The following is a 15,158-nucleotide window of genomic DNA, read 5'->3' on the forward strand; positions in this document are numbered from 1 at the left end:
ATTTGCGCATGGAGGTGTGTTATTTGCGCATGGAGGTGTGCCCGTGGGCGTGTTGTTGCTATATCTCCCACATTGCAATTCTACAGACACACATGGGTACGGCTTGGGGAGGGGGGATAGTGGATTCTAGAAGCACCCGCTGGTTTATAAAATCACCCGTCAAGTGCACACAGACACTACAATGGCTTTGTGCGTTGGACCATGAGCCGTGTTGCCAGCCTTGGAGAGAAATAAGCAACCGCAGTCCGCAGGTCTATGAAAACAAAAAGAAGCAACTAAGGCCACATGAGCACTTCAAACTACTAACTAGAGCTTTCATATCCCCTAAATATTTCAGCCCGGCTCGACTAATAATTGACAAATTAGACCCAGCCCAGCCCGTCAGTAATTTTTTTATAGAAGCCTTATTTCTCATTAAATCTTGGTAATTCGTTAAGAACAGGAGTCATTCTACCCTATTCCAACAGTCTATATTGTATTTAAAAAACAGCTTGGAGCAAATAGGGCTATATAAATATATACACTGCCCCATAACCATTTTAAAAATGATTATGGTTATTCTATGAAATATATGTTTCATAGAATAACCGTAATCATTTTTGCAATGGAGAAATCACATCCAATGTTACCTTCTACTGGCCGCTGCCTGTGCTATCATTTGAAGAAATAATCCAACATTTACTTTGAGGTGAAAAAGACATGAAGAAAGCTCTGAAGATCCATTATTTATGTCATGTTATGGTTTAAACTTTAAAGGGGGCTCCCTCTGCTGCTGCGTCATGACAAGACAGTGATTGATTTGACCTACTGTTGCGCTGCCCTGTTGATTAATTATTTGGCATCAGCTGTGTAACAATATATAACTATTTTAAATGTCTTTCATATACTATTCCGGATCTGACTAATATGACAAGCTTATTGTGAACACAATAGGCTACAAATTAATATAAAATTGGATAAAAAAAAAAAAAAGAAGGAAAACACGCCCAATGCGGCTTATAATAATCAGACCAGGCAACAGTGCAGAGACTGCAGACAGGTAGATAGGCTAGAGCATATATTGGATCGGGGATGACGGCTAGCGCAGTCTTCTCTTAAAGGCAATGGCTTCTGGCACGGTGATTGGTTTTATCATTGTAACGCCCAAACCACACCTATGCATAATGTAACGGGTAGCTCAGGTGTTTGGCGGGTCAGGGGGGTGCCATAGAATACCAAATTTTGCGGGGAAACGCCTCTTGCCTAGTCCGAAATCCCTAATTAGTGGTTTGTTCAAATTTCAACTGGAATAGGGCCCTAAGTGTTATAGCCCTATTCTGGGCGCCGCCTTACCCATTATCCCTAAACTTCTATGCCATGTTTTACTATTTTGATTTTTTTTTTCAAATAGTTCAACTAGCAGATCTACATCGACACGTTTTGAGCTTGTAGATTGGCTTTTTTAACTATTTGAAAATGTTTTTCAAAATAGTAAAACATTGCAAAGAAGTTTAGGGATAATGGGTAAGGGTGCCCAGAATAGGGTCGTGCCCGGACCGCTACGTCAGCAGTCCGGGCCTTTTCTATACATGAAAAAAAAATGTAGATATGCAAATGTCTAGATAGTCTCGATCCAAGGCTATGGTGCTCAGACTTCTCAGGTGCCCACTGCCCACCCGCGACCCCCCAAAACAATCATATTTGAACTGGGGATCCCCCCACCCTGATTCCACAGATATTGTGAAAATAGCCGATCTACAAGCTCGGATATTTTCAAAAATGGTGCCTCTTTCTTATATTATTTGACAATTTGGAATGTTTGACCAGTTTTTATAGTATAGTTTGTTGATTACCTTCGATGCAATAATGCAATTTTTTCGTTTAATATTTGTTTTTACCTAGGTATTAAAAAGGTCTTAAAAGTCTTTTTTTTTTAAATCATGTGGCGACCCCCCTGGGGCTCCCGACCGACAGGTTGAGAACCACTGTAAATTTACTGTAGGCTACCTACCTTCATTGTGCATGATGATGACAGTTGGCATTCTGTATATCGGCTTGTTTCATTTGTCTGAAAGAATGACTTGTTTAATTATTTACGGCTCAAACATTCCAACACTCCCTGAACTATTCCATGGACTATTCCATGTCATACAGCAATCTTCACAACACAAAGGCAAATATGCCAGTTACGTTGTTTAACTGTGTTTAAGACTTAAATATCTTATATATTTTACCTTTTTTGCTTCATTATATTAATATGTGTCACAACAAACATCATTAAAGCGGGTTCTTGTCTTCCATGCTAATGTGTTCACTGTGCGGCCTTTCTCCAAACCTTACCTCACTCCAGATTGGCCACTTGAATGATCCTAAAACCATGTCAATTAGCGCCATCTAGAGGTATAAGTGGGTGTTGCGTCATAAAACAAAGTCATCGTTTTGGGACCACTGGCCAGCTATAGGCCTATGCGCCATTTTTTACATTTTGCATTATTACGGCCAGAAAAATACAACAGTAATATAATAATTAAACAAATATAAAAGAGTACTGCAGGTTTTTGTGCACCACTGAAAGTGTCCCCAATTCTCATTCTATTGGCAACTAAAAACTATTGTCAATTATCATGTAGGCTTTCAAATCAGAAAGTTCTACATACCCCTAAACACAGTTACTCTTCTTAATTCTTACCCTATAGTAGGCTAGCCACTATCTGAACAAACACATGATACACAGCAGGACAGACCAAATATCTGATCTGATCTATAACCTTGTGACTAGCATAAACACTACATGATTGGCTGTCACGATCATGATAAATAATTGCAATTTAATTGTGTTTTGGGCATTGAACATTGGAACATGCAAAAAAAAAATGGCTTAGGTGATATTTCAGCTATTTTTGAAAATGTTTGAAAATGTATGGAGATTTTTCAACATGGAAACGATTCGGACGATTATGCAAAAATAATGGCAATCAGTCGATTATGTAATACTTGTGACAGGCCTAGCCAGCCTATAATTATCTTCAGACATGGGAATCATATTAGGAACTCAATATAAAACACTTGGCAAAACAAAAAGCACAATTTTGGCTCCCTTTCATTCACTGTACAAGATATGATCCACACCATATGGCTGCTGTAACATGCTGAACATCAATCTATGATTGGTAGATAGCCTACATACTGCTTATTGTTTCTGGATTCCTTGAACCCTGGGATGGTTCATCTTAAACTGTTGCCCTATGTTATAGATCAAGAAAATGAAACATATATTCTAATCAATTAAACTTTATTTTTCATTACATGTTATAAGAAAAGCATTTTACTACATGTCAACAAGCATTTGCATAGTGGAACTTCAGCATTTCCTGAAACTGGTGGATTTATTATTATACTATTACAATATTATAGAGATATTAATCTAAGTCTAACTCAGACACCCAAACCCCCCACAGTTTAAATATAATTTAAGACAAATCTAAAGTAGGCACTGCTAGCTTCATCCAAGCTTTATTGCTAAAGCCTAAGATATATATTTTAAAAAAGTATATTAATCACATAGTAACCACTGGCAACAAACAAAACTACAAACTATTTAAACATTTCTCTATGTGTTATATTATGAAAGGGAGCCCTCGCTAAAGGTTTTACTGTTGGAAGAGAAGGTGTAGGTGTAAGAAGAAGAGTAATCAACACTGCCTCTACGAGAGCCACTCCTGGAACTGGCCTTAGAGCCAGATTAGAATAGACTGGTGCTGGACTGTTTAGAAATGAAGTCGGCCAACTTGGTCAAGTTCAGTGTTCCGCTGAGGTACTCATCCACAGTTTTTTGGTCGATGATGCCCTTGTCCAGGGAGTCCTGGATATCATACTGAGTTCCAGTTTTCCGGTCTACGATTACCATGCGAGAAGAGCCGTCTGATCCCGTAACTGTGATCTCCTCCCACTCGCACTCCTGCTCGGACAGCTCCAAGAAGGTGTCATAGTCGATCAGCTCCCGGTGGTAGGCCTCTCTCACCAACATCTCCAAGCCTGTGTTTGGGTCCACGACCAACACCCGCCTCTTGCGGACAACGTTGGTTTTGCTCCCCTCAATTTGTTTTGGCTTCTTGTCTGTCAGCGGGAGCATTACCAGGCCTGTTCGGGGGTCTTTAATGCACCTGTCCTTCAGCTGAAGATATGTCAGGTTCTCCTTGGTGTTGGGGTCAAAGAAGCCTTTAGTGTCATCCCCTTCGTAGGTTAGGATCCCATTCATCTCCTCGTCAAAATAACCTCTGCTGTAAGCCACTTCCACATCAATACGGTGGCTGTGTTTGGGGTCAATTATTCCGCCACTGGTTATTTGGGCTTCCAGAAGACGGATGCCATGACCCTTCTCAATTAGATCTTTATCAATGGCCTGGAAAAGGGAGATGGTCTTTCCGGTGGCTGGGTCTTTGTATCCAGTGACAGCCTTCTCCGCAGACGCCAGTTTGTTCTTTGCCCACCAGACCTCTCTTTGCAGCCTCCTCTACAGTCAGAAAGAGGTTGTTGACTGGGTCAATTATGAAACCAGATGCAGCCTGGGCCTCCAGGAGCTCCAGCGTGGTCCCTCTCATGAGCAGGCCTTCCTTCATGGCTTGGTAGAAGGGCATGGTTCGGTCATTGGCCTCAAGATGCCTGCAATACAGGTAGAGCCATAGAGGTAGGATTTGAGTCTGTCCTCGATGTCTTTTCCACTGAGCTTGCCCTGCTGGACCTGTTGCAAATCATTCTCATTCAACAGCTTGGAGTTGACCAGCTCTGTAATGGAAACCTCGCCACGGAGTCCCTTTACCGTCATGGGCTTTTCTGGGCCGGGGAGGAGGAGCAGGCCAGATACAGGCTCCATTCTACATTTTGGCCTCAGATCACTCTGGGACTCTTGAACCATCATGGATCTCTGGGGAGACATGTTGAAACACACCGTTACAGCTACAGAGAAATGGACACATGCCACATTGGGTTGATTGCAGATATATCTTCGCTAGGTAGCATATCATTGCTGTCAGGCAGGAACCTTGTATCTCCATATTTAAACTTTTAATGTTTTGTTGTATACATGTAAATTAATGCCCTACTTCATCATACTACAATGTCACACAAAAATACCCAATCTAAAAGCTCACAACGTGTTGATGGTTACCAAATGTAAAGTACTAGAAGTTCTGCCCGCTACGCGGGCAGAATTCTAGTACCCCCCCCTAACCCCCCCAAAGAAAATTTTGTTTGGGGGTACAAAAGCATGGGATAAAAAAATAAAAAAAATACCCAGAGGGTTGGGCCCCCCCCTTAGGGGTCCCTGGAGACCCTGGGGTCTCCAGGCCGTGACCTACAGACACGGCGAAGGAAAACTGTAAAGCCACAGCCACACATGCAAGATGTTGCACATGAACTCTGCAGCCGCACTGAGGCGCTCCAACACAAACACTCTGACATTAAGCTGCACACAACAAACATCAGCAGCACACACAACATTCACCACAATGACAAACAAATTACGTCCGCGCAAAAATAAGCGAGGGCTCGCGTATTTTGGGGGTCAAAAATCGTGGGATAAAAATTTCCCCCAAAAAAGTTTTAAAATTTTTTTAAATAATTTTACTCCCAGGGGGTCCGCGGACCCCCTGGGAGTCTTGGGGACCCCCCACGAAACATCGCAGACCCCCGTGACACATCGCGGACCCCATCGGCTGTTTTTAGTTTTTCATGAAGAAATGTCCCTCAAAAAAGTTTTTTTGTTTTTTTTTAATAATTTTACTCCCAGGGGGTCCGCGGACCCCCTGGGAGTCTTGGGACCCCCGCGAGACATCGCGGACCCCCGTGAAACATCGCGGACCCCATCAGCTGTTTTTTTTTTTCATGAAGAAATTTCCCCCCAAAAAGTTTTTATTTATTTTTTTACAATTTTACTTCTAGGGGGTCCGCGGACCCCCTGGGAGTCTTGGGACCCCCGCGAAACATCGCGGACCCCCGTGAAACATCGCGGACCCCATCGGCTGTCCGTGCCTCATAGAAGAAGTTTGAGAGCGTTTAATAAGCTAAAATAAGAGGTGAAGGCACTCGCACCCTGACCATAGACCCTGACTCGCACAACCAACAATGGCTGCCGTTCGTCTTTTTTCAGGCTGCGAACTCGCCACCTGATTGGCCAACTTTTGCTGTCAATCACAGAACGATGAGCGACGTTGCCATGTCCAGGTTTTGTAAGCGTGAAGTGGGTGTAAATTGGTTAGAGAAAGTGCGTCCACGCATGCGCAGTGCGCAGCTTTGTGTTTTTTCATGAAGCTGGTTGCTTGTTGCTCGCGCACGATCTGGCAACAGCGGTGCATACGCATGCGCAGTGGCGAGTGTTTGACAAACACTGAACAAACAGCGACACAATCCGATTGTAAGGTAGATTAACAATAGTGCAGCAGATAACCAAAACAATCGTTCAATTTGTGATAAAAGCATGGAATTTGGTACACTTATAGCCAAAGGCATTCCAAAAAGAATTGGATATGGAGCCATCATGAATTTTCAAATTTTCAAAATGGCCGCCAGCAACAACTGTTTTCTTATGAATGATGGATATAATATGATATTTCAGACTTATTTACTATACATAGTACTTGGTAAATGTCTTTTGGATAATAGAAAATTGTCATCGAATATTCAAGATGGCCGCCATTTTTCAAGATGGCAGCCATCACTTGTAGTCCAAGAGCTTAGCTCCCAAATACAAAGGAATCGTTCAGTTTGTGATAAAAGCATGAAATTTGGTACACTTATAGCTAAAGGCATTCCCAAAAGATTTTGATATGGAGTCGTCATGAATTTTCAACATGGCGCCCATGGCAGCCATTTTTCTAAATGGCCACCAGCAACAACTGTTTTCTAATGAGTGATGGATATAATATGATATTACAGACACAATTTGTTGAATTTATTTACCATATGTACTTGGTAATGTGTTTTTTGGATAGTTGAACATTTTCATTGAAAATTCAAAATGGCTGCCATTTTTTCAGACTAGTTAGATATGGATGATCTGTGTCGAATTATACATTTTTCTTGATGCAAGAGTTGAATTAGGAACTTTCTAAGAAGCTTCCATCTATCTCACAAGACTCATATTAAGTGAGGCTAAACCTAGGGTCTATCACAGGGAAGACCATTCACACTCGCCTTCACAGAAACAGAGAGCTGTGCACTGTAACTGAGCTTTTTTGCACTTGCACTGCCCAACACAACCCTTCTTACATTTGCAAGAGACAAGTTCATAACTGGACTGGCCTGCATCTGGTAGGCATGTCCAGAAGGGTTCATAGTCCCCCTCAGATGTCTTTGACCAGCCCCATTTGCACGGTGAAGGTAGTTCTGGTGTTGACACCAGCACTTGACCCCACACGTGGCCTCCTTGGTATACTGCTCTCTTGACATGCTCTTCTAGGGCAGCCTTGGTCGGAGGGATTGATTGTAGTACATTGTGCCTCTTTGCAAATAACTTCCTCCTTGCCGTATCTATTTCTGTGCATGTGCTGGTTCGGTCATAGAGTAAGAAAATAAACCTCTCAATTGTGGTCATTACCTCCTGTGGTATGTCATTTGGTGCTGAAGACAATTTCAACAGGGCATGTGTAAGCTCAGGAAACACAGTCCATACAGCCCACGCAGTCTTTTTCCCATGGCCAGCAAAGCTTGACACAGTGTCACAACCCGTCAATGCATGGAACAATGGTAGTGCGCATGCTTTCTCAGGCCTCTTTTCTTGCCATTATAATTTTTATTTCGGCTATACGGCTGCCATCTTGAAAGAAACAGTGGTCATATTCAGTTGTGAGGTAGAAGGAAGCTTCTGGCCAATTCCAAAGTTCCAAATTTGAATTCTGCATCATAAAAAAATACTGATTTGACACCGAGATCACCCATATCATACAAGTGACGGCTGCCATCTTGAAAAATGGCGGCCATCTTGAATATTCGATGACAATTTTCTATTATCCAAAAGACATTTACCAAGTACTATGTATAGTAAATAAGTCTGAAATATCATATTATATCCATCATTCATAAGAAAACAGTTGTTGCTGGCGGCCATTTTGAAAAATTGAAAATTCATGATGGCTCCATATCCAATTCTTTTTGGAATGCCTTTAGCTATAAGTGTACCAAATTTCATGCTTTTATCACAAACTGAACGATTCCTTTGTATTTGGGAGCTAAGCTCTTGGACTACAAGCACTTGTGATTAAGTAATAACTATGTTGGATCAATTGGAACACAGGTTCTTTTTCCTCATTTCCTGAAAAGTTACCGTTTTGTACATACAAGCTTTCCACCTGCTAGTGTGATGATATGTTTTGTGTGCTTAACAATATATGAAATGATAGTTATAATAAACAACAGTGGAGGAGAAGTGAAGTTAAGTCCTCCAGAAACCCTTTTAGAATCCACTGACATGATACAGTACATAGATATGTATTCACATTAGTTGTTAGTTGTTATGAAGTAACTATGCATGCTTATTATGAGCAGCTATATTTGCTGTAGTGAAGTGGTATAATAAATTAATGCATGCAGTATTAGCAAAAGAGTGCATGCAAATAGTAGTGCAAAGCCTAAAAATCTAATTCATTTTGTGAACATGATCATGAAAAAAAATCACACATTTTCAAAAACAACTTCCCTTATAGCCATTCATGCAAAAGCGCCAAAAACAATGCTGAATTAGTCTGGATTATTTGGAGCTAATCCGGCTAAAGCAATAAAAAATACCTCAATGGATTGCTTTTGAGTGTTCTGTATTTCCAACTTAAGCTTTTCCCTCTCCTTTGTCAGATCTTTGATGAGAGACTGGAGATCCAGAGTTGTCCTGCTGCTGCTCTGGAGCTGGACGTGCAAGGAGGCGATCTGAGCCGAGCTCTCCCCGTCCACGCTGTCCTTGCCCAACTTCAGCTCATCTCTCTCCTGCTTCACTGCTCTCAACTCTTCTTCTAGCCTCAGCCTCTCCTTCAAGAGGCTCTGTGTCAGAGTCTTCAGCTTCTCGATCTCTGTGGTGTTTTCGTTCAACAGGCGGCTCTTCTCCTCGATGGTCTTGTACAGGATCTCATTACGGAGGTTGACCTCGCGGACACGGGCCTGCTCCTGGACGAGCTGCTGCTTCAGCGTCTTTAACTCCGCTGTCGCCTGGGTCAGGTGCTCTGCTGTGACCTTGTGGTCCCGACGGCTCTTGTCCAAGGCCTCCTGGAGGGCCCGCAGGTCCTGCTCATGTTTCCCGCCAGAGCCGGTCACCTCCTCCTGAAGGGTCTTCAGGGTGTTGATGGTGACAGTGTGCTCTCTGCAGGTCTGGGTCATGCTCTCCAGCTCGGACTGGATGGCAGTGGTTCTCTTCACTTCCTCCAGAGAGATGACCTGGTCTTTATGCTGAGAGAGCTCCAGCTTGTAGCGGCTCAGAGCGTCTTCCAGAGACTGGTTCCTCTGGCCGTGGTCCTGGAGGTCTTCCCTCAAGCGCCTCAGCTCATCCTCCAGGAGCTCAATTTTGGTGTTCCTCATCTGAGGGCAACAATACAACGTACAGATTTAATACTTTTCTCAGGTATTTGAGTAAAGCATACATATTATGTAATAAGGATCTCAGGTATTTCATATAATTCTTTAATAATGAATTAACCACTGAGCCACTTAACCAATGAACCATTGGTTAACCATTAACCACCATTTCAAAATTATTTAAAAAATAGCCACCTAGAGAGGCAGTATTGCACAATAACAGAGAAAGGCGCTTGTTTTTTCCATGCTGCAAAAGAGTACATTTTATTGTTTGTCTTTTGAGATGATCAATTACAGTTTTAGCACCCCCCGAAGAGGCATAAGGTTAGTAGCCATGGACTGTGCTTGCTACATACAATACAACACAGGGTTTTTGGTTATTGGACTATTGCTAAAAATGCATTGTTTGATATGTTTACATCCTGTTCAGCATATGGTATATTGGAGGACGTAAAATGAAATAAATGTGTTGCTGCAACAAAGGCATCAAGGATAATGAGAACTAACTAAACCAGAGTTTGGTTTGCTACTCTTTCTGCATAGTAGTGTATATCTGTCTGTCATTTAATGACACTATGAATTGAGTACAAAGGACCCCAATTGAAACAAGCCATGGGCTTTTTTCTGAAAACTTCTAAATAAAGTATTGAATCAATCAATCAAATGTAAAGTGTGTTGAAAATGAAAGGTTTGAATTGTACATAGCAAAGGAAGGTATTTGATGTTACAGTATTTCATGCACTTTGGTTAAAAATGTCATTATTCCACGTCATTATATTTACACTTAAAGGGTTAATTTCATTGTATTGAGTTAAAAACCTGTTGCTGCTAAAAAAGGAAAACACGTTCATTAATGATGGTCAAGTGCTTTATTTCATATTAAACGGTAATCCCAAATTAGTGGAAATAGCCAGTTCGGCCCAAAATAGAGCCCATAGAGTTATTTTATTTTATATTGTGATGATATTGAATTGTTTGGTGCTATTTTATATGTTTATGAATTGAACACCAAGGACCCCAATGGAAACAGGACCGCAAGGACTTTTTTGGTTCTATCCTTTTAGACAAAGTGTTTGACTGTACTCTGTTTTTACATTTCTGTCTAATAAAATATTCAACCAATCAAACTTATTTTTGTCTACATCTACAGCATATGGCCAATCTATATCTCAATATTGCAAAGTACTTTGAGCTGTATTCTATTACTGATACTGAATGCAAATATTGTGTATTTTCCTTACCTTACTTTCCCGGCTGATGTTCTGGAATAACAGTGGAGTTGACATGTAACACAAAATGCACACCCCAGTGACCCACAAGCATTGGGTCACTGTTGTTGGTGCACAATCTTTGAAATACCACATTAAACCAAGAATCACGGCAACACAGCATCTCCACAGGTACATCTTCTTTAGCTTCTGAAATGCACAACAATCAAGCTACAATACAGACACATGTAAGTGGAGGAAGTTGCTGTCACTTCTAACTATTTGCCACTGTTGGGCGTGTCACTCCAACCATATTTTGACAAACTGGTCTGCCTCAAAAAGTGTAGCTTGACAAACTGGTCTACCTCAAAGTGTGCATACCTAACATTTTGTTGTCGTGTATGTATCACTGTGTTGTGTCTCTGAGCAGCACACTTTCTATCTTTCTTCATTGTCTCCGCCAGGCCGAAAGGCATGGCGAGAGAGTATGTTTTGCACCCTGTCCGTCCGTCCGTCCGTCCGTCCGTCCGTCCGTCCGTCCGTCCGTCCGTCCGCCCGTCCGTCCGTCCGTCCGTCTGTCCGCAGCTAATCTCCGGCACCGTTGGCTTGATCTTAGCGAAACTGTGCACACACACTCCCTGGATGCCAATTCCGAACTTCTGCCCCAAATGTTTCACATGGGCCTTTTATAGCGCCACCAGGAGGCCGATTTGTGCAAAACATATTTTTTGACAGTACTCCTACAGATTTTGTCCAAAAATCTCGCAAATCGGTACACAGTATCTCTATAGTCATTAAACGAAAAGTATCTTTCAGATTTTTCATATTCCATCCTGATTGGCTAAAAATGGCTTCCAAAGTTTGCATGAGTGCTTTGTTTTCAACAAAATGCCTCAAATCATGAACACAGCATGCAATTTCTGTGAAATTTTGCACGCATATTTCCACTATGCCGAGGAAGAAATGCCACTTGAAAATGTTCAAATCAGCCTCATGGTGGCGCTATAACAGGCCGATTCATGTTTTTACCTATAACTGCACCGATCTGTGTAAAACTTTGTATGCGCACTCCCTAGAGGTCAAGGAAAAACCTTTGCCCTGCATTTTTCACATCTGCCTTTCATAGCGCCACCAGGAGGCCGACTTATGTAAAACACATTTCTTTATATTACTCCTTCCGATTTTATCCAAATTTCACGCAAATCGGTACACATGATCTCAATAGTCATGTGATCAAGACGGATGTGTTTGATTTTTCATATTCCATCCTCATTGGCTAAGATTGACATCTAAAGTTTGCAGTAGTGGCTTGTTTTGAACAAAATTCCGCAAATCATGAACGCACCGTCCGATTGCGGTCAAACTTTGCACCCATATTCACACTATGTTGAGGAACAAATGACACCCTTTTAACATTGGCCTGTTATAGCGCCACCAGCAGGTCTAATTTAGCAAAACATTTTTTTTCCCACAAAATGCCTCAAACCATGAATGCAGTGTCCGATTGCCGTGCAAGGCCTAAGAACAAATGGCACCCTTTAAACATTGGCCTATTATAGCGCCACCAGGAGGCCACAATAACCTACCTGACCTGGCTGAGACCTGTGCTCCGAGGAGCACTTTTTCTAGTTTCTATCTGTATCCTCATGATGTGACATTCATCAATATTGAGATTTTACCTCCTGTTTTTTCTGTGCTGTTTTTGAGTCAAGATGTGCTTGAATCTTAATAATAACCACTTTAATTAATTCCTTGGGTCCAAATTGTATGGGATTTTCTTTTTGTCTCTGGTTGTGTCCTTCAAAAGGTCTTGAAGGACACTTGTGGTCTTTTCTATTTCTTCCATTTTCAGGTTTGGGTTCAGGATATGTGTAATAAAGTGTTAAAAATGAACCCCATGGGACATTATTTCAGCCTGTTCTGTAGAATCTTAAAATACAAACTTCAAGGATGAAGAAAAACCAAGTGGCGGAACAAAATCCACCATATGCGTGTGGACCCCACTTTCCATCTAGACTAAAATGGGAAATTTTTCGTTATGAGTACTTTCTACTTTAAGTACATTTTGATACCAATACTTTTGTACTTTTACTCAAGTACATTTTTAATTCCGGACTTTTACTTGTAACAGAGTGTTTCTACCACTGCGTAGGCCTTTCACTGCTGTGGACAGCTAACGAAGATTTAGTCTCGGGTAGGCCTATACATATCTGCTAAGGTCATTAAATGCTGTGTTAACAGTGGTGGAAAGTAACTAAGTATATTTACTCAAGTCAAGTACTATACTTAAGTACAAAATGTACTTCTACTCCACTACATCTCAGAGGCAAATATTGCACTTTTTACTCCACTACAATTAATTGAAAACTATTTAGTTTATAGGGCTGAAGTGGTTGATGTATATCTATAAAGTAACTAGTAACTCAAGTTTTCAAGTAATTGTAGTTGAGTAAAAAGTGCAATTAAATATTTGCCTCTGAGATGTAGCGGAGTAGAAGTAAATGTATTGAAAATTGGAAGTACTACCCTAAAGTAAAAATACCTCAAATCTTTACTTAAGTACAGTAAATACTCAGACAGTCGTTAGCAGATATGTAAATGTATACATATAGGCTACTGTAGGCCTATACTCGAGAATAAATCTTTGTTAGCTGTCCACAGCAGTGAAAGGCCTATACGCAGTGGTGGGAAAAGTACTAACCCTTCTCCAAACCTTACCTCACTCCAGGTGGGCCACTCGAATGATCCTGAAACCATGTCAATTAGCGCCATCTAGAGGTATAAGTGGGTGTTGCTTCATAAAACAAATTCATTGTTTTGGGACCACTGGCCAGCTATATGCGCCATTTTTTACATTTTGCATTATTACGGCCAGAAAATTACAACTGTAATATAATAATTAAACAAATAAAGGCGTATTGCAGGTTCTTGTGCACCACTGAAAGTGTTCCCAATTCCCATTCTATTGGCAACTAAAAACAGATGTCTTCTCTCTTCATGAACTATTGTCAATTATCATGTAGGCTTTCAAATCAGAAAGTTCTACATACCCCTAAACACAGTTACTCTTCTTAATTCTTAACCTATAGTAGGCTAGCCACTATCTGAACAAACAAACAAATGATACACAACAGGACAGACCAAATATCTGATCTATTCTATAATCTTGTGACTAGCATAAACACTACATGATTGGTTGCCAGGATCATGATAAATAATTGCAATTTAATTGTGTTTTGGGCATTGAACATTGGAACATGCTAAAAAAAAAACATTTCTGTTTGGCTTTTAGGCTTAGGTGATATTTCAGCTATTTTTGAAAATGTTTGAAAATGTATGGAGATTTTTCAACATGAAAACGATTCTGGCGATTATGCACAAATAATTGCAATAATCTCAAATAATTGCAATCAGTCGATTATGTAATACTTGTGACGGGCCTAACCACCTTATACTTATCTTCAGACATGGGAATCATATTAGGAACTCAATATAAAACACTTGGCAAAACAAAAAGTACAACTTTGGCTCCAGTTCATTCACTGTACACTATATGATCCACACCATATGGCTGCTGTAACATGCTGAATGAACATCAATCTATGATTGGTAGTAGCCTTATTGTTTCTGGATTCCTTGAACCATGGGGTGATTCATCTTACACTGTTGCCTTATGTTATAGATCAAGAAAATGAATTGAAAAAATGAATTCTAATCAATTAAACTTTATTTTTCATTACATGTTATAAGAAAAGCATTTTACTACATGTCAACAAGCATTTGCATAGTGGAACTTCAGCATTTCCTAGTAACAAAAATGTGCTCTTTCAAAGAATTTCAGCATGGTATCAGCCAAACTGAAACTGATGGATGTATTATTATACTATTACAATATTATAGAGATATTGATGGTACACTAAAGACAAGGTCAGATATTAAAATGTACATTCTTAAACATTTTATCTAAGAAAACAGCCTGAATCTAAAAAGTTGAATATTGAGACACCCAAACCCCCCACAGTTTAAATCAATCAAAACAGTAAATAGAATTTAAGACAAATCTAAAGTAGGTACTGCTAACTTCATCCGAGCTTTATTGCTAAGGCCTAAGCACACATATATATATATAAAAAAAAGTATATTAATCACATAATAACCACTGGCAACAAACACAAACTATTTTCATTTCTGTCTATGTGTTATATTATGAAAGGGAGCCCTCGCTAAAGGTTTTAGTGTTGGAAGAGAAGGTGTAGGTGTAAGAAGAAGAGTAATCAACACTGCCTCTACGAGAGCCACTCCTGGAACTGGCCTTAGAGCCAGCCCTGGACCCAGAGCGAGAGCCTGGGTTCGAGACATTGTAAGGGCTGCTGATGCCTTTGGAGGACATGGAGGAAGCTTGCAGCATCTTCATGC

At 40.7% G+C, this 15,158-nt stretch overlaps 1 protein-coding gene and 1 pseudogene across 3 annotated transcripts in view; one reads left to right on the plus strand and one right to left on the minus strand.

Annotated features, from left to right (window-relative positions):
- The window catches only part of ripk1l (receptor (TNFRSF)-interacting serine-threonine kinase 1, like), a 733,201-nt gene that overhangs the window by 601,603 nt on the left and 116,440 nt on the right, over positions 1-15,158 (plus strand). The gene's annotated exons all lie outside the window — the stretch shown is intronic.
- On the minus strand, positions 3,722-15,156 carry LOC308093489 (desmoplakin-B-like; annotated as a pseudogene). The gene is made up of 5 exons: positions 15,033-15,156; positions 10,894-10,952; positions 10,776-10,796; positions 8,761-9,537; positions 3,722-4,903 (listed from the first exon to the last, which is right to left on the minus strand). The product of its transcript is annotated as a desmoplakin-B-like (transcript).

The sequence above is a fragment of the Gymnoscopelus braueri genome, assembly GCF_963280865.1.
Source record: "Gymnoscopelus braueri genome assembly, chromosome: 10".
In the NCBI taxonomy this organism is placed as follows: Eukaryota; Metazoa; Chordata; class Actinopteri; order Myctophiformes; family Myctophidae; genus Gymnoscopelus; species Gymnoscopelus braueri.